This window comes from Crocodylus siamensis, chromosome 5 (genome assembly GCF_052110815.1).
Source record: "Crocodylus siamensis isolate JL-2025a chromosome 5, ASM5211081v1, whole genome shotgun sequence".
NCBI classification, from domain to species: domain Eukaryota; kingdom Metazoa; phylum Chordata; order Crocodylia; family Crocodylidae; genus Crocodylus; species Crocodylus siamensis.
In genome coordinates, this window is record NC_143399.1 from 170,795,359 (window position 1) to 170,816,075 (window position 20,717).

The window sequence follows — 20,717 nt, forward strand, 5'->3', positions numbered from 1 at the left end:
CAAGCCAACATTGGCGCCCAGGGTAGACTACTGGAAACCCTCTGGGTTAAAATCCATGGGGAACATGGCACAGGGGACACAATGGTGGGAGTCTACTACAGACCCCCTACCCAGGATCAAGAGCTTGACCAGGAGTTCACCAGGGAATTGGCTGAGGCTGCACACTCCCGGTGCATGGTTATCATTGGAGACTTCAGTTATCCAGACATCTCGTGGGAAGAGCACTCAGCCAAATCCAAGTGGTCGCAAAGCTTTCTCTTGTGTGTGGAAGAGCTCTATCTGACACAGGAAGTCTACGGGCTGATGAGAGATAAAGCGCTGCTCGACCTGGTACTGGCAATGGGGGACAACCTAATCAGCAAACTAACAATCGAAGGGAAGCTGAGTGACAGTGACCATGAGCTGATCACTTTCACAATCTACCATAAATCTGGCAAGTCAGTCAGTAATACAGAAGTCCTTGATTTTCAAAGAGGCCTTCCTTATCAGACTGGCTGACAGCAACATCCTGAGGGATAGCCAACATGTGTTTGTTACGAGTAGGTCTTGATTGACCCATCTTATTTCCATTTACGACCAGGTAACCTATCACGTGGACAAGGGAGAAAAGATTAATGTCATATATGTTGACTTTAAAGAAGCCTTCAATCTGGTATCCCATGATCACCTCTTGGCAAAACTGGCTAACTGTGGCCTTACCTCACCACAATCTGTTGGCTGGGGAATTGGCTTCACGGTAGGACCCAGAGTGTGGTGGTTGATGGAAGTCAATTGTCATGGTGCCCTATGACCAGTGGGGGTCCCTAAAGGCTCTGTCCTAGGTTCTATACTATTTAACACCTTCATTAATGATGTAGACATTGGTGTCAGAAGCAGACTGGCCAAGTTGGCCGACAACACCAAACTCTGAGGTAAAGCGTCCACACCTGAGGACAGGAGGGTGATCCAGACAGACCTTGACAGGCTCAGGAAATGGCTGGATGAGAGCCTGATGGTGTTTAACACCAAAAAATGCAAGGCTCTCCACCTTGGGAGGAAAAACCTGCAGCATGCTTATAGGCTCAGTAGTGCTACACTGACTAGCACTACGGATGAAAGGGACTTGGGAGTCATGATTGACCACAAGATGAACATGAGCCTTCAATGCGATGCTGCAGCTAGTAAAGCAAGCAAAACGCTGGCTTGCATCCATAGATGCTTCTCAAGCAAATTCCGGGATGTCATTCACACATTGTACTTGACCTTGGTGAGGTCACAGCTGGAGTACTACATCCAGTTTTGGGCTCCACAATTCAAAAAAGATGTGGAGAAGCTTGAGAGAGTCCAGAGGAGAGCCACGCGCATGATCAGAGGTCAGGAAAACAGACCTTACGATGAGAGGCTGAGAGCCATGGGACTCTTCAGCCTGGAAAAGAGCAGGCTCAGGGGTGACCTGATGGCCACCTATAAGTTTATCAGGGGTGCTCACCAGGATCTGGGGGAACATCTGTTCACCAGAGCGCCCCAAAGGCTGACAAGGTTGAATGGTCACAAACTCCTCCAGGACCATTTCAGGCTGGACATAAGGAAGAACTTTGCTGTCCGAGCCTCCAAAGTTTGGAATAGACTGCCACTGGAGGTAGTTTAAGCACTTACTTTGAATGCCTTCAAGAGGCATTTGGATGTCTATCTTGCTGGGATCCTATGATCCCTGCTGACTTCCTGTCCCTAGGGCAGGGGGCTGGATTCCATCTTCCAAGGTCCCTTCCAGCCCTAATGTCTATGAATCTATTAATTAAAACGCCCCTCCACCCCCTTGCCACCCCAGGACATGTGTAAAAATGTCCATTCTATATGCTATAGGACTGGCACAGAAAGTCACTTGAAAGGTGGTCTGAAGGAGTTGGCTCAGAGCAGTGATTTGAAACCAGGGTAACAGGGCGTCAGATCCTTTGAAGGGTGCCAGGATGTGTAAGAAGATAAATGAGGACTCAGGAAAGAAGCAGATATGTGTGGGCTCATGCTTGTCCCTACCTTACTGATTCCCGACCCCCACTGCCCCAGACCCTCTTCGAGGAGGTAACCAATGTAATCCATAAATTCGTTTTTGAAATTGGGTGTCATGCAATTCACAAAGTTATGAAGGGGTGTCTCAAGTCCAGTGAGGGGTGTCTCAAGTCCGAAAAGGCTTAGAACCACTGCTCTGGAGAAAAAAGCTGTGAATTCATTCATGTATATGGCTCCAGTTCCCTGGATAGCTAGCATGGAGAGGCTAAAGTTGCTTTCCTATCTTATAGACAGGAGTAGCACCTATGATGAAGTTGAACTCTATGTTGAGGCAAAAAGACATTTAACCTCTTTTCATTCTATGCACACAGAATCCATTTACATTGGGTTTATGCAACTTGAGTGAATTTCACCATTATAAGAACTATTAATCACCACCGACTAATTTCCTTCCTTTAGTCACTGTAATAGTGATTTGCTAAGAATATTTGCAACCCATTTTATGACTTCCATTTTTGTTGACTAGGTAAAGATGAGTTCCATTTTTTACTATGACTTCACCTTCTAAGGCTACCTTTTTGGAAAAGACATTTATTTTCTTTTTATTTCAGACATTATGATCAAAAACTAAAAGAATGTATGATGTATGTCTAATACTGTGGTTGTTGGCACAGTAGCTTAAAGAAAGTAGATATTTAATAGCTGCTTTGGACTTTACTAAGTAGAATTATATTAATAAAGTATTTGTTTTGATTATGAAGCTAAACCCAATATGCACATTGTAAAAAGATAAAATAAAGAATAAAACAAACAAAAAATGTATTCCTGAATAGATTGCAAATTTTATTAAAAACAACTTTCTACCAGTACTATGAAGTACTGTCAGACTTCATTCCAAAAGATACTCTTTGCTAATGGTAAGTTCTCCGGGTTGGGTTTAATCGTTGAATTATGTTGCAAAGCTTTTGTTCCTCAAATGCCTAGCTATCTTTTTTTTTTCTATTGAGAAAATGGATACCAGCTGGTCACAATTTTTTCAAATATTTCCATGATTCAAAATTGCTTCATGGTTTATCCTAATATTTCAAGCTATGAATTTACCAGGCATTACCACAATCATTTTTTGTTTGACTATTGGAAATTCAGTCTTGAACTGTGTGACTGATTACTTGAGACTGTGTTTGTTTCTTTTCTAATCTTGGATGGCCTACACTTTATTCATTTAAAAGACCTTTGAAGAGTAGACAGGACACCTTGAATTTAGGCGTTCTTCAAAAGGTATAAAAATTATATTTAACTCTAAGAGCATTCCAGAAAAATTACAGCTAAATCTGATGATGGAACAGCCTCCTGTCTGGTACTGGAAGTGGAAAATTTGAATGAGTGATGTGAGAATGGAAAGTGGTGGGCTGTGAGTGATGTTTCCAGACAAGCTGTTTGCACTATTGGGAAAGCCTTTTAGTGAGGGTCCCCATTACAGTATTTCTTTGTCCAGGAGATCCCTGTTGGAAGGTGCGATCCAGAATTTCTAATAAGCAAGAGACTGCCTGTGCTTGAAGAAAGGAAAGAAAGCAGGGGTACTCGTTGTGACAAACTGTAGGAATGTAGGCATAGGCAATAAGTTCAGGAAATGTATTACGTAACAGGTGATGGTACGTTTGAATATACTGTATTGTCATGTACTAAGCCTGGCTCAAATCTTCAGGAATCCATGGTTTAAGTGGAAAGAAAGAAAAGCAGAGAAAAAGAGATTGTTAAAATGTTAATGTTAAGGTGGAGGTTCTAAGCTTTAGACAAAGAAAGGAGTTACTAAATGTAGGAGGAAAAGCAGTAGATTACAGCAAGCAGATTGCTGCGTTAGCCCCTTGGCTCCAGTATGTCTACAAAAACCCACCAAGAATGAATTACACAAGGCAAGTTTTGGAAACAGCAAGATAGGCCTGCATGCAAGTTTTGAGCTATCAGTTTCTGGAACTCGGACAAACATGTTGTAATGAGAAATCCATGAAGCAAACCCACTTCAACTTTAACCTTGGATGAAGGAGTGTTAAAGTTGGAGTGGATTGCTGCATTTGAATTGTTCTCAGCTTGTTCACATAAAACAGAATGTACCAGCTGTTGCCCTTTTAGATCATCCCCATTTTGAAACGGTTCTAAGTGTTCCTGTGTCCACAACCTAGGGGAATAAAATAGAACAAGAGAAATGAGTTATTTGTTAATGTGAGCTGAATCTACTGGAACCAAGCACTGCAGGACAGCTAAAATCTCCTTTGGTAGCCCAACTGTAAGTACCTTGATCAAATGCTTGTAATCATAACTGCCGTGTCGGTGCAATCATTTGTAAATGCTGTAACAGTGACATCCAATATGCAGCTAGCAATTGTTATAGCATTTTAGAATATTCACACAAGACCCTTCCCCTCACTCTGCTCTTCACACCTGTGGGCACCCTCCAACTGCTACACTGGGTGCTATACCCTCCCACCCCCACCGCTGCACTGCATGGACACATGACTGTGCAGGCACAATTCCCATCCCCCAAATGCAATGCACGGGGGTGCAGGCACCCCCTCAATACTGCACTCAGAAGCCCCTGCAGATTTCTCCCCCTATGCAGTCCCAATCTCTTCTCCCTACAACCCAAATTATCCCCAGTTTCCTGCATTGCACTGTACTGCCCGCCTGGCATGGAAGGAGGAAGTGGCAGCTGGCAGAAGGAAGGGATCCTGAAATGATACGGGGGGGGAGGGGGAAGTAAGCATGGGAGTATTGGCTGGGTGAAAGCCCAGGGGGGCACAATTTAACCCCCTGTAGGCTGCATAGAACCCAGCAGCCACCAGTTGGATAGCCCTGATTTAAAGTAACCATATAACTGCTACTGACTGTTGGACTTGCGCAGGAATTTTACTGGAATCACTGCTGTGGGCAATCTAATTCCAACACAAACCTCAAGGTCTTTGGCTTTCCTTTCAGAAAATGAAAGCCCATACCAGTACAGTACTCAGCTTTCTCCAACCATCTGTCACTGCCCACGGGACAACCCAGCCTTATGGGATATCAACTAATTCTTTCCATTATCAGAGCTCTCCTGAAGTCATACTTCTTTTGGGACATGTATGAACATAACCAACTTATCCAGGAGGGTGGAGTGGGCATGCTGAGGATTGGTAATCCATTTGTTTTCAGATTATTCTATGCACTGTAGTCCAGACTCCCATCTTGCACAGATGAAATTCCATTGGGCCAGATCATGTCCCTAGTATTAAACTGCAGTCTAGACTAGTGTCATGACTTACATAACTACATATATACATGAATGCATCTGATACATTTAGCATCTGAGATTCATAGGGGAAAATGCATAAGTGGGTTTAAAAATAGGGGTGTCCTCCTTTTCAGAGCAGAATAATGCAAAACCCACATCCTGGAACCAGAGCGGTGGACTTCTTGCTAGCTGTGATTTAACCTCTTTCCCTCTAGATAACCAGTGGGCCAGCTTCAAGAGGAGTGGCATCAAAGGTACTTTCAGATATCTTGTCCCCATAGTATGAAGGTTAGGGCACGCTGCTGGGATATAGGAGCTATAGCTTCAAACTCTGAGACTTTCCTGTGAAAAGCTGAACTCAGCTTTCCAATGAGAAGTTTCTGTGAATCTGTTAGTTTCTATGGCACCTCTCTGTCCTGACTTATCCCAGGACAGTACATCAAGGGAAACACATACAAAATTATTCAAAGTAGTAAGGACCAAGGCACGCTGTAAGGAACAACAGAAGGATCTGGCACGACTGAATGAACAGACAACTATATGGCAGGTGCAATTCAACATAGATAAGTGTAAAGTGATGCACCTGGGCAAAAATAACCCAAATTATTCCTACATTATGAGGGGCTCTGCATTAGCTGTTACCACACAGGAAAGAAATCTGGGAGTCATTGTGGACAGTTCACTGAAAACACGGCTCAGGGCTCAGTATCCATCAAAAAGGCAACCAGAATGTTAGGGATTATTAAGAAGGGAATTGTTAACAAAACAAAATCCTAGTGAGGAGGGCTTTAAACTAAGTTCACTGGGGATGGAGACCAACGCCCTGAGGTAAGTGAGGAAATGGAAGAAGTACAAGTAGAAGGGAGCAACAAAGGAGGCTTTCTCATTCTTCTTGAGAAAGCAGGGCAATCAGCTACTTACCACAGATGTCTGTACAAGGATGAACAGTCTGGGAAACAAACAGCAATAGTTGGAGTGAGGCTCCGCCGGCCCAGGGACACTGCTCTGCTCCCCCGCATGGTCTCACGAGGCATGTCCCGGAGCCAGCAAAGCCTCACCCAGGGCAGGCAGCGGCTCCTCCCCGGGGTGAGGCAAGACAGGAATGGAGGCTGGGGCTGGCGAGGGCTCTGCCAGCGCTGGGAAGCGGAGCACTTCACTGGACCCCGCAGAGCCCCCGCCAGGTTCCCACCCCAACCTTTCCTGGTGTGCGGCCTTGAAAAGGCTGTGCGTGGCCACACTTTTAGTTGTGTGTGGCTGCGCACCTTAGGTGGAAGCTTGCCTCCAGCGTGCAACACATGTATAGACACGACACAGTTCACTCTCCCTTTCAGCATCTTTCTGTCACTTTGTGGCACAGGACACTGGGCAAGATGGACCTATGGTCAGACCCAGCAAATGGCAATTGTTATGCTATGTTCTTACTGTAAGACTGAATACAATATACTACCATATTTACTCTAATATAAGACAATGCTGAATATAAGATGAGCCCCTCAATGATTTGACTCTACATACCTATAGACTTAGTTCATCTAGAATTGAAGCATTTTACGTTTTTTGAAAGTGCTACAAGTTTTAGCTCAGGTATTTTAGAAACACACTTTTAGGCAGCACTTTTGTATTTACTTGTAAGTCCAAAGGATGCATGATATTAACCCGAAGCCAAAAGGTTCCTGATTTACCATATAGTTCATTGGGCTGGGCCTAGAAGAGTCAACAGCATCTCAAGACATGGTGACTCAACAGATTAGCATATGTGGCTACTCCAGATGCCCCTCACAAAGGAGCCACGTGCTAATTAGCCCCTCACACATGACTGGAATTGGGTGTTCTTGTCACAAGTCCTGGGATCTGCCAGAACTTTCTATGCAGATGAGACACAAGGCAACCTGGTCTAGCGCCACCTTATGGACAGCAGGGCCATACTAATCTTATGTGACAGTTTGAAGGGGGATGTGACAGAGGGATTCTAGTTGAACTGTTTGGGGACCCATCTGGTGATGTTTGCCAGACATTTAAGGCTGGTGAAGAAACAGGAGTCATTAGAAATGGGAAAGTAAGGCATAGCTCAGCTGTGGGAATGAAGATGAAATGTATTTAATGTAGTGGTTCATCATGACTTGGAAAACAGTTGGTGCTGAGGGGCACTTTGTGCAATATATATCTTACTCAGATAGGTTGCACTCCCCTATCCCTGTGCTAGGTTCTGATCAGTATGTTTACCCAATATAAACCATGTTTTGTATGTCTCGTTCAGTACTGGTTGCATTTAATTAGCTTTATAGTTGGTTTCCATTACTGAGCATATGTTGCTTTTGGTAGCAGTTTAATGACATACAATGTATTTAATGAGGTTTCCTTGAATGGAAATATAAAATGAAAACCTTGTTTCCCCGTGCTAACTTGGGAGGAAGGGGGAAATCTCATATTTGAATAAATATGATAGATTATTTAGTTCTCCAAAATGCTTATCAAACTAGTGGAGAAAGACAAAAGATCAACTACAATAATTTTTCTAAACAATTTAATATGCATTTGTCACATGTGAGGACAAGAAAGATGTGAACCAGGGACAGGAAAAATTTCCTCAACTGTGTTTTTTTTCCTTCTGAATGTCTTCTACATGCCTCAAAGTCCTCAAAATTCCTCTGATGTCTTCCACCTTTATGGCTATATTCTATAAAGATCTTCCTCCCAGATCAAAGATTTACAAATGGTGCTACTGGTGCAACCAAAGGATGTGTGCAAATGTTTCTTTCCCACTGGTCTGCTTGACTTACCACCTACCCCAGGTTTTCTCACACTTTGTAGGAATGAACAGTAGTCTCCACCTGTGCAATATTCCTGAATTTCAATTTCATCCTGCAGTAGAAAAATCAAAGAAATCATAACTAGAATAAGAAGGAAGTAGAGGAATAGTACACATGAGCTGGGGTGAGGTAATAACATCAGATGGATTTGGGGAGACAGGATTCTCTTTCTTTGTCACTTACTGCAAAATTAATGCTGTGAGAATATACTAAGTATTTTACCGTGGGATCTGAGAGCTATTACTCAGTAGTTCAGTCTCAATAAATATCTATTTAATACTCAAATTGGCATTTATATAACACAAACTAATTGTCCCCATCAATTAGCCATCAATTAGCCTGTGTCAATAAGCTAAATTACTGTTTCAGGCACTTCATTTACTGCTTCATGGTTATACAGTGCAAGCCATGCTGGGGATGGAAAAATGAGAGGGAAACAAAGAAGAAGACCCCCTCCTCCCCCCCCCCCAAAAAAAAAAAGAATAATCAACTGTGGTTGCACAATGCCCCATCTAGAAGCTATTCTTAACAGTGGATACTTGTTCTTTTATCTTGTAGGTTCTATAATACAGTGTGAATCTTACTATCAAAGTGGATTATTTACAATATGTGAAACAAGTTGGTTAGATCCAGATCCAAAAAAAAAGGACATAAGTACCAATATGCAATTTAAACAGCATGTGTCACCTACCTAAATCCACTTGGAGTTAACAAACTAGCCATCCCTATACCTATGTTCCCTGAGAGACACAGTCTAGGTGTACACCTAACAGACCTGACAGAACTGAGTTCAACATACAGCATGGGAATCATAGTCACTTTCATCAAGGAATAATGACAGTTGTGCCCACATTTTAACACTCTGGTGGACAGAGAACTCACTCAAGGAAGTGAGAGACTTGAGTTCTGAGTTATCAGTCTGAGAGGTTCAAGCTAACATCTAGCACCTCCCAGGGGAATATTCACACTTCTAGGCTAGAGGGAGGCTGGTATGAAAATACTCATCTCTCCTATTGAATCTGTATTGCTCAGTACTCAGGAATGCAAAATTCATGGGACCAGAGAGAAAGTAAGCAAACAGGAATAAAACTTCATGACCTAGTGACGAGAAGTCTTGGGTTCTAGTTCTGACTTCCAACATTCTTTATGTTTTGTATCCAACAACTTTTTAATACAAAATACATATTGTGGCCACCTAGTGGTTAGGACATTTTCAGGGTTTCAGGAATGAAAATGTGAATTCAAAGCATTCAGTGGAGCAGCATGCCCACTCATGTGTTACTGCTTTAAGCATGAGGCTACACAGTAATTCTCTCTCTGACCCAATGAAGCAACTGTAACAGGATGGAAATGTATCATCACAGATCCTGGTTTTCTCTGATAAACTCCCCCCTTTGCTCCCCACAATTTTTGGTTTAAAAAAGTAACCCAAAATCCACATTTTTCCATGATCAAAACGAAACACTGGTTTTTTAATCATGGAAAAATGTGGATTTTGTGTTACTTTTTTTAATCCAAATTCTGTTCTCTAGGGTGCTCTCATAAGGGACTTCTTCCCTTCCATAATCAACAAAGATACGGATCAGATGAATGGCTCTTCAATCTGGGATATTTTTCGATCAAAGACCAAAGTGTTCAAAACAACCATTCTTGACCTTCAGTATGCTCACGGCTGTGTCATTCTTGCCCATACTGAGGAAAACCTCCAACTCACTCTGGATCTCTTTGCAGAAGCCTACCAAACTTTGGAGCTCTCTCTCAACATCAAGAAAACTAAAGTGCTCTATCAGCCTTCTCCAGGCCATCAGTGTTACCCTCTCCATAAATTAGCATTGATGGAAAGAGCCTGGAAGTAGTTGAATATTTCCCTTCCTTGATAGCCACCTCCTTCAGCAAATGAACATTGATGGGGAGATGCAGCACAGGATCTGGTGCACAAGCGCCTCCTTTGGAAAATTGCTTAGGCATGTTTTTATTGACTTAAATATCCAAAAAGACATCAGGATCCAGGTCTACAATGCAGTCATCATTCCTGCTTTCCTTTAAGGATGTGAAATGGGGGTGACCTACTATTGTCATCTCACCAACAACACTGCTGGAAAATCGTCACATAAATGCCAGCATCCATTGAGTGTGGATGTCCAGCTCTTGACTCCCAAAACAAACGCAGTACTCACAGCTTAGCTGCAGCCTGAAATCTCACATTGGCCAGAGGAAATACTACCAGGGCATATTGAAGACATACTTCAAGAAAATCAGTGTTGACATCAAAAGCTGGGAAAAGCTTGCTACCAACTGGCTCCAGTGGTGTTACAACCTCAATCGAGATTATGCTTAGGGGCAACCAACATGGGTTCATTAGAGGCAGGTCCTGTCAGACCAACCTGGTGGCCTCCTATGACCAGGTCACAAAATCCTTAGATGCAGGTGTAGCAGCGAACATAGTCTTTCTGGACTTTAGGAAGGCCTTCAACACTGTCTCTCACCCCATTCTCATTAAAAAACTAGGGGACTGTGGCGTCGACACCTACACAGTCAATTGGGTCACTAACTGGCTGGAGGGCCGCACCCAGAGAGTGGTGGTGGATGGGTCTTATTCAACCTGGAGGGATGTGGGCAGTGGGGTTCCGTAGGGCTCGGTCTTTGGGCCCGCACCGTTCAACATCTTCATCAGCGACTTGGACAAGGGTGTAAAAAGCACCCTGTTCAAATTAGCAGATGACACTAAGATGTGGGGGGAAGTGGGCATGCTAGAAAGGAGGAATAGGCTTCAATCAGACCTAGACAGGTTACACGGGTGGGCAGATGAGAACAGGATAGGTTTCAACACTGACAAGTGCAAGGTGATGCACCTGGGGGTGAAGAACCATCACCATACCTACATCTTGGGGAACTCCCTTCTCATCAGTGCAGAGGCAGAAAAGGATCTTGGAGTGATTATTGATGCCAAAATGAACATGGGCTGACAGTGTGGGGACACAGTCAGGAAGGCCAACCGCACCTTGTCATGCATCCACAGATGCATGACAAGCAGGTCCAAGGAGGTGATCCTCCCCCTCTATGCGGCACTGGTCAGGCTGCAGCTGGAGTACTGTGTCCAGTTCTGGGCACCGCACTTCAGGAGGGATGTGGACAACATGGAGAGTTTCCAGAGGAGGGCCACCCGCATGATCAGGGGGCAGCAGGGCAAGCCCTACGAGGAGAGGCTACAGGACCTGAACCTGTTCAGCCTCCACAAGAGAAGGCTGAGGGGGGATCTAGTAGCCATTTACAAACTAGTCAGAGGGGACCAGCAGGCATTGTGGGAGTTCCTGTTCCCCTGAGCACTACCAGGTGTGACTAGAAATAACGGTCACAAGTTGCCAGAGAGTAGATTCAGACTAGACATCAGGAGGTGCTACTTCACGGTCAGGGTGGCTAGGATCTGGAACCAACTTCCAAGAGAAGTGGTGTTGGCTCCTACCTTGGAGGTCTTTAAGAGGAGGCTGGATGAACACCTTGCCGGGGTCGTCTGAACTTCCCTGCCATGGCAGGGGGTTGGATTTGACGATCTGCTCAGGTCCCTTCCGACCCTACCAACTACGAAACCATGAAACGATGAAGTGGCAGCCCATGTTAAGATAAAGGGTCTTGCCTTCAAAGCAGAGAAGAGAGAGCAGAGAAAGAAAATGAAGAGAGATCCCAGCCTACAGCCTACTGTCCCCTGCAGAAAGACCTGCAACATCTGGAGACAGATATGTGTCTCAAGGATTGGACTCTTAAGTCACCTCAAGGCTCATCAGTGAACCATGGTAGAGATAATCCTTGAACTGAGGGATTGTTACCAATGTTGATGACAAAGCAGCTTTTGCAGAAGTTTTGACAGCAGCTGTCCTGTCAGCAGCAGCAGTAAAAGAAGAACATTGACTAGTTGTTTGCGCAGGATCTTTCCTTGGATCAACTTCCCTTTAAGCAGCAAAGGGCACACATTTAAGTAGATGTGTCAGTTCTGACAGGATAAAAAGCAGTGTGGGATGGAAGCAGGAGAATTGTCAAGTTAATGGAAGCTCAGTTCACAAGATACATGATATGCATTGGATTATTCTATAAGATGCATGCTATCTGGCTGGTTAATATGCCATGAGAATAAAATAACTTCACTCACAGAGAAGCTTTGAGGATAATCACAGCACAAATAAGGGCAGAATGAAATAATCCAGGCTGCACAAATCTGTGTTTGTTTCCTTTTCCTATAATGATGGTACTGCTTCCTCTTCTTTATGCTAGCACTTGGAAAATTCCCTTCCCAAGGCAATGAGAAGGGCAGAGCTACACTAAGGTCTGTCATAAATGTAGCAGGCTCCCCTTTCAGAGCTTGGGTTGAGTCCCAGGCTTGAGATCCTGCTGTTTTGATTAGTGAAGCCCATCCACCAATCAGGAGGCAGCAGGAGAAATAGTCATGCCCCTTTCCTGAGGTGAGGGGGGAAAGAGCTCCCCCGGACCTGATTGAAGACTGTAAACTGTCAGGTCTGGAAGACTTCAGGGGCGGAGCCCTGGAGCGTATAAAAGGAGCTGCGTGCCCAGCACAAGGGCAAATGCAGCGAGGGACTCAAGAAGAGGGAGCCAAGAAAAGCTGGGGAGGTCTGTCCCAGCGGGCAAGAGGCCCAAGGCTCCTGAAGCTGCCACTGGAGGAGCAGCCTTGGGAGTGGTGTGAGACTGCGCGGGCTGTTGACGGTGCACAGGGACGGTGCATAGAGACCTGGCCCTGGGAGCGGTGTGAGACTGCTTGGGCCCATCATGGTGCACAGTTTGGTGCATGGAGCCCAGGCTTTGGGAGCCGCAAATGGTGGCTTGAGCCTGCAACCCCAGCCGGGCCCTGGGGGCCACAGTGAGGCAACTCAGGCCCCATCTCCCAGCAAGTGACCACGTCCCACAGTGCGCAGGGTGCGCATGGGCCCGAGCCTTGGGAGCCAGGGAGCCATGGAGGCTGCTTGGGTTAGCCACCCAGCATGAGGATAACTGGCCTGAGCCTGAAGGGCCTGGCCTGTGCTAAGAGAGCCCTTAGTGCCAAGGCAGGGCACAGGGAAATAGTAGCGCTGCAGCGTGAGGCTCAGCACCCAGGAGCCAGCAGCAGTGATGCAGCATCTGAGAGGAGCTGAGCCCTCAGTACCCAGACACAGGGTGGGGAGGAGGCCAGCAGCATGGGAGAGGCCTGGAGAGGCGCTCCAGCAGAGGAGAGCCCATTGAGCTATGCCCTGACCACCACCACCTGAGGGAGTGTGAGTCATTGGGCCCTTGGGTCCCACAGGGGAAAGATGTTTAGGGTGGGCAAACCCAGAGAAGGGGCTGTGTGAGCAGTCAAGGCCCTAAGGGGAGAGGCCCTTGGTGCTTCCTGGACACCCCCCAAGGGACTCCTGCCATGGGTCAGGGACTATATTAAGGAATAGATGTTATTAAAATTGTTCATGTTTGCACCATATATTTTGTAATTGAAATGTTGTATTGTGATTTAGGTTAGTGTTCTCTGTGTAAATATATATAATATATAAAAAATATATATGATATTTAGTTTTATGTTTATGTATATTATAATAATAAATTGTATAGAGTTAAGAACTTTGGGCTTGGGCTAACTGTACAGAGGAAAGAGGGATCTGCTTGAAAGTCTGGCATCCTTCTCACAGCACCCCCTCCTGGCTACCCATCCTATTCAATTGAGAATAGGGCACACCTTTTACATAAAGTTAGTTATTTTCATGAGCAGCATGACAAAAATTCTCTCTCTTTGTAGGGGGGGGTGTGTGTGTGTGTGTGTGTGTGTGTGTGTGTGTATAAAGTGTCCTATGACCTTTAACCTGGTCTATGCTGTGACTATGCTGATTTCCTCACCTGAAGATGTCATATATATATATACACATATGGACACATAGGACACTAGGCCCTTAACATATATAACAAAGCATTGTGGGCTTTTGGCTAACTGCTTAACATAATACTATAAAAGCCTTATCCTAATAAGCATACAAGCTAAAAAAAAGCATCATATATCAATAACTGATTTAAACCAGATGAAGATCTGGCTGATAATATTTTAAAACCACTGCAGTGTGAACAGAAATAATTGCAAGATCTCCTTTTATGAGACACACTGGAGGATCTTGCAAAATCTATTTTCCTCAGTAGAATGAAACTGTGCTACTGGCACAGCTTGTGACACTTGATTATATATAGATATATAATATTTGGCACTGAACTTTTGTAACTTCTGTAGCTTCTACAACTACAAGAACATGAGATGGTGGTGGAAAAAGGGCCCAAGGCCTAGAGCTCATTTGATACTCTGTTTGTGAACTCTGAATTAGATAAATAGAATGGAATTATAAACTTACACTGAGTGGAACATGTGCTTTAGTGGGATTGATGGGTAAAACTATTGAAAGCAATAGAGCTACTGTCATTATATATGTTTTGAAATGGAGGAGAGGATTTTAATTGTCAAATATTTTCTTCCTCTGTGAATGCTATGTGAACTAAGGAGTCTCTTGTACAAGACATTACATTAATCAGAAATGGAATGCGAGGTCTGTAGCACTGTAGTTGATACATCCATCTATGAAGTTTCCATTAACTTAAAAGCAAAAACATTTGCTGGAGTTGAGAGCAGCTTGCTGGCTGATTTCAGCAGCCTGGACATCTACAGAAAATCAGCTCTATCAGCAGTCAGCTAATATTAGTCTAGACAGTTTAAGATCATGAGAACAATTGAACTAGATAAAAGAGACACAACAACTTTGTTTAAATGCCCTGTGTAAATATGTCACACTTACATTGAAATGTGAACCATAAAGAAAATTTGGGATAGGAGAAAGTGACATATTTGTCTCTGAAGCACTGCTACTAATCAGAAAAATCCTGTTAAGAGCTTATGTGACCACATTGCTAAGCAAAAATAGGTTCTAGTTGTCTTTGGGAGGCTTATAATTATTGATTGTAATAAGGCAAAGTTGTACATTAGTAAAAAAGGTCTTAGTTTATTATGAAAACATGACATAGCCAACTAACCCCTGAAAAACAGTAGAAGTATATGTTCCTAGTTGTAGGATATATATAAATCCATTCTGACACTGTAAATGATTCTTTGTAAATGTCTATTTTTTCTTGTTTAAATTAGTGTTTAGAATGCAAGAATACTTTCCACTGGATGTTTGAGATGATAAAATGGGCATTTGCCTTTCAGTCTTATTGTAAAATACTTGGAGTGATACAGTATTTCAGTTGCTTGTCTACCTTAAAGGAGCTTTTTTGTAATTACATATTTCATGCACACTAATTCCAGTGAAAATATCTGCTGTAAGGAATATTTGTTATAAGACCTCTGTTTGCTGATATTCAGCAAGGGGCTCATCCTAGTGTCAAAGAAGTGCCTTTTTGTGTTTCTGCTGTAGCTAAATTATATAGAGCTTTGAAAATTACTATTTGGAATACTCAGCAAAGAATAGCAACAAATGCTGCAACATTTAGTTCCACAGAGCTAAGCCAGACTTTTCTAGAGTTATTCTTTCGACTGCTAGGGCTGCAATGAAATTTGTGAACAAAAAGAAAAAGAATGGAAACTGTATCTTAGAGCAGTGTTTCTCAACCTGTGGGTCACAATCCAAAAGTGGGTTGCAAGAATATTTCAAAAAGTTGTGAGCAAGTGCCAGAAAAACACATGAAAGTGCAGGTTTTCCCTTGCAGGCTGGCAGTGTTCCAGTCTGCAAGTGGCTGCTTGGGATGTGGCCAGAACGCACCCAGGCAGGGTCGTGGGAGCAGTGCCAGCAGCCAGATGAAGGTAAGTGTATGGGGAGCAGGGGTTGGAGGGCCAGGGTTTAGGGACTGTCAGGGTGGTGGGGGCAGCGTGCGTGTGCGTGCGTGTATGGAGGGGATGGGTGTGGGATAGATACCTGCTGGCACTGGGGGAAGGTGGCTGGGCACTGAGGCTGCAGGAGGGCGGGCAGGGCACTGTGGGTCAGGCACTAGCAGGGCCAGAGGGTGTGGGTTGGGCCAAGCCATCAATCTTTGCAAATGCAGCCTGGTACAAAAAAAGTTGAGAACTGCTGTTTTAGAGGATGCAAAAAAGCATTTGCAGGACCCAGCTCAGGTTCAGGCAGCTTAGCTAGGTCCTTAGTTTAAACTACCTAAACCTGAGTCAAGATCATCACATGTAAGTGTTTGCTGCTTGCCAGAATGAGGCACAGGCAGCCAGAGGTAAATAAGTTGAAGAGGGGCTGGTGGGTCTGGGGTGAGAGTTTTTAAAGAACTCTGACTACAGTGCATAACAGGAAGGCTCAAAAGGAGACCAGGTGGTACAGGATGGGGTGAATCTAGGAGAAGGGGAAATAGAGGTAAGCTGAGGGCTAGGAGGAGAACTAGGTTTAGGATATATGATTAGGGAGATAAGAGTGGAGGACAGACTAGGAGCCTTGTTACACATTAATTTTGGGTGGCTCCTGGAGCTCTGAACCCCTGGATTGCCCACATGTTAACCTCTTTAAGTGGCTTAAAGTACTCATTGTGCAGCCCAGTGTTATGCCAATCCAAGACAGGATTATCTCTGGTCTGCACACCCCAGATCCTGTTCCATTAATGTGTGACCACTCCCCACAGAAGTCCTGCTTAAATTGAATTCCTCCAGTATTTCAGAATACAGTGGCCCCTCCCCCACCCTCCTGTTCTGTAGGCTGTCACATCCCTGTCCGCCTAATGAAGTGGCCCAGGGACTGGAGCCACAGCTTTTCTATTTCCCCTGGCCTCCAGCTGCCCCCAGTCCAGGAATAGCATCATGAGGCAACTATCCCTATTGGTGCTGAGCCTGTCTGGGTGAGTGGCCAATGCTGAACGCTGTGCATCCTTCCCAACCCTCCACCAAGCTCTGGGAAGTGGAGGAGAGTGTGGCCAGCCTCAGAGAGCCCCAGACCTGGCAAGGCTCTGAGAAGCCCCAAACTCTAGTCCCACAGCTCTAGCAGTGCCCTGCTCCATGCACCCAATCCGTATGCAGCCCAGTGGGAACTGGCAGAGACTGCTGCAGGATGGCAGACAGCCTGCTGCTAGGGAAGCCACTGCTCTGGGGCAGGGTGGCTGCAGGTGACTCTGGACTGCAGGTGCAGGCCCCTGCCACTGCCTGTGTGGACATGGGAGTTGGCTGTGGGTGGATTCCACTCCCAGCTCTGGAACAAAGACAACTTGCAGGGTTGTCTGCACCAGCTGCCACTGCACCAGCTGCCCCTGGCATTGCCACCAGCTTCCCAGGGCCAATGTCTGGGGGTGTCTGTCTACTTGTCCTGTGCACTGCTTGTCTGCTTCTGCCAGGCCCAGGGGCACCAAGGAGGTGTGGGGGGAGGGCATGGTTGATGTGGAGCAGAGCTGAGGGGGAGTGGGTGGGAGGAGGGAGAGGCAGGAGATCAGCTGAGCCCCTCTCAGGCTAAATTTGCTTTGGTGCTGGGAACAGCCTAAGGGATGTGTGTGGCTGGGAGATACAGCCGGACATGTCTGACATCAAGCCTGGAGCACATGGGTGCCGGGAGCTGAAAGCCGGGAGCTGGGAGTCAGGCAGGCAGTGAACTCCCTGCACAACCCCACAATGAGTCCCTCAGCCTCACTCTCGAGGGACCCCTGCTGCCTCCTTCTCCTCTCTACAGTCTAGAATGGTGCTGCTGTGGCAGCTGAGGGACAGATGAAGCACAGAGAATCATAGAAAAGTAGGGCCGCAAGAGACCTCCCTGCTCACCAGGCCTGTAGTGTCAAATCCTGTGCAAGTGGGGGACAGTCAGAGAAAGTTTCTAGACTAAAGGTGTGCATGCTAGCACTAATCCAATCAATATTTGTACAGCTCAAAGTACAACGTGTAACAAGGCCCTAGGAGAGAGAGGACCAGTAGGAGACAAGAGAACTGGAGAAAATAGGTGTCACAGAGTCCCCTTACAGGAGTTGTGCTCAACTTTTCGGCCCTGTAGACAAGATGAGTGGCATAGGGGTGGTCCTTGAGCTAGATCAGACTCAGTGTACCGGGATTGAGCCATCGTGCCTAGACTGGGCCTGCACTGGCTCCTGTGTGCCAGTATCCAGCTTCACACTGCCCCTTTGTGCTGTCCCAAGATCCTGCCCTACCCAGCGCACTGGGATCGGACCCCAGGGCCCTGTTCTGCCTCTGTCCAGTCTTGTGTGTCAGGTTTAGGCCCCAGGGTCCTGCACCACCTTTGCACATTGTTCTGGTGCCCCATACCATGTCTGCTCAGACTTGCATGCCAGGATAAGGCCCTGGGTCCCAGCAGGATCCCTTTCCCAGGATCAGGACCTTGGATCCACCTTTGTGCAGTGAGATCAGACTTCAGAGTCCAACACCATATTTGCCCAGATATGTATGCTGAGATCGGGGCCTGAGGCCTCATGCCACCTTTTCCCAGCCCCACATGCTGGGGATCAGGCCCCAGAGCCCCAGGCCTTCAGCACAGCAGGACTGGGCTCTGGGGCCTATGCCATATCTGCCTGTTAGAATGCTTACTGCTTTCCATTTGACTCAACAATTCCTACCATTAATGCTTTCCATTTAACTCAATAATCTTGTGTGTTGTTGAGCAAATCAGTTAAACCAGACTGTACATAGGTAGCCTTTAATTGTGTTTCTCATTTTTGGGTACTTAGTTTAAGTAGTTTGGTATCAAATTTGCAGAAATGCTGAAAGCTTACAACTGCTGAAGAAGACAGTAGGGCTTGTTATATAAATATAAAGTACTGTAGTAAATGTAATACTCAGGAAAAAAAATCAATAACTCAGACAGAAAGACACTTTCAACATTTTGTCCCTAACTTCTGCAATGTGCAGAAATCATCCAGAGTTAATAGATCAGAGAGAAGTCAGCTTCATTCATTGTCTGAGTTCTAATAAACAGCAAAACAAAGGCCTCTCTGCACAGCACAACCTGTTCTATCACGCTCTTGTGTGAGCCCCTGAAATGCACAATCACCTACACTCTGGGCATGTCTACATGTGCATTTACTGTGCAGTAAATTACTGCACAGTAATTTACAGCTCAGTAAGTGGTTTTTAGACCTGTGTCTACCCATGTAGGTATTACAGTACAGTAATGCTAGTATGCACTGAATTGGGAGTAAAGTTACTCCCAAGTCAGTCCACACAAACAGGGTTACTGCACAGTAATGCATCTACATGTGTCTGACTGTGCAGTAACTACTCAGGAGTAAATTTGCTACCTGCATGATGCAGGTAACAAATTTACTGTCAAGGCAGTGTAAGCCATCATAGTTACTGCACAGTATGGGCAAACATGTAGGCTAGGGACAGAAGTTACACATAAACTGGTTTAAGTGATCAGAAACTGGTTTAAACCTGTAACAGAATAGAAGTTCAGTGCACATAAACCAGTTTCAAAAGGGCTGAAACTGGTTTAAGATAAACCTGATTGAATGTAGTATCAGACAACTGATTTGGGTCAAACCAATTTATTAAACTTCTATCCCAGACCCCTTCCTGGTTCAAGTTAAATCAGAGTCCTCCAGCATCCCAGTATGCTTTCCAACCCTGAGCTGAACTGTGCTGTCTGCTCCAGAGAGCAGAGCTGGCCCCACCCCTTTGCTCCCTAGCTGGAACAGTGAGGGCTGGATGATAAGAGTGGGCGGGGTGATGCAGACCTGGCTGGGGATGCAGCCCAGTCTGCAGGGAGGGACTGCCCCACCCCAGGCAAACCCCAGCTGAGGTCTGTGGCCAGGGAGGGGCATTTAACACCCCTTCCCCTACTCAAACTTACTGCTGGCTGCAACAGTGGACTACAAATCTCAGAGGCACCTGGAAGCAGGAAAAAGAAGTGATGAGCAATTCTGCAGAGTCCTACTGCTGTGATTGTGGACTGCAAATCCCAGAGAGCTCAGGGGCAGTAGGAAGAGAATGTAAACAGAGCCAGAGAGCCATGCCTAAGCCACTGCAGGCATGTGGATGCACTTCATAGATTCATAGCTCATAGACATTACTGGCTGGAAGGGACCTCACGAGATCATCAGGTCCAGCCTCCACCCCTGCTCTAAGGCAGGAAAGACTGCTGAGGTCAGATGACCCCAGTGAGGTGTGCATCCAGTCATCTTTTGAAGATCTCCAGTGAAGGTGACTGTACCACCTCTGGGAGGAGTCTGTTCCAGACTCTGGACACACAAACTGTAAAGAAGTTTTTCCTAAAGTTTAATCTGAAGTGATTTTCTATCAGTTTATGACCATTATTCCTAGTTTTCCCCTGGGGTGCCTTGGTGAACAGATGTTCTTTTGGACTCTGATGTTCACCCCTTACTGATTTAAAGGCTGCCACCAAGTCTCCCCTGAGTCTTCTCTTTTCTAGGCTGAAGTCCCATGTCCTTCAGCCTCTTCTTGTATGGTCTGTTCTCCAGACCTTTAAACATTCTTGTGGCCCTCCTTTGGACTCTTTCCAGCTTCTCTACATCCTTCTTGAAGTGTGGCACCCAGAACTGGATGCAGTACTCCAACTGTGGCTTCACCAGTGCTGAGTAGAACAGGAAGATGACATCCTTAGTCAAAGGTATCCTGAATCAAAGGTAAATGTCAATTCACTTCTGTTTCAATTTAGTCTGTGCAGCTTAGACTAACCTGGAAAGACTGAACTAATTCAGCCTTG

The 20,717-nt window shown here is 45.4% G+C and overlaps 1 long non-coding RNA gene across 1 annotated transcript in view; it reads left to right on the forward strand.

The window, feature by feature from the left end:
* Window positions 1-20,717, forward strand: part of LOC149864906 (uncharacterized) — a 68,241-nt gene that overhangs the window by 32,297 nt on the left and 15,227 nt on the right. Inside the window, exon 3 of the long non-coding RNA XR_016442669.1 lies at window positions 20,515-20,637. This is a non-coding gene — a long non-coding RNA (uncharacterized LOC149864906). The remainder of the gene's footprint in view (window positions 1-20,514; window positions 20,638-20,717) is intronic.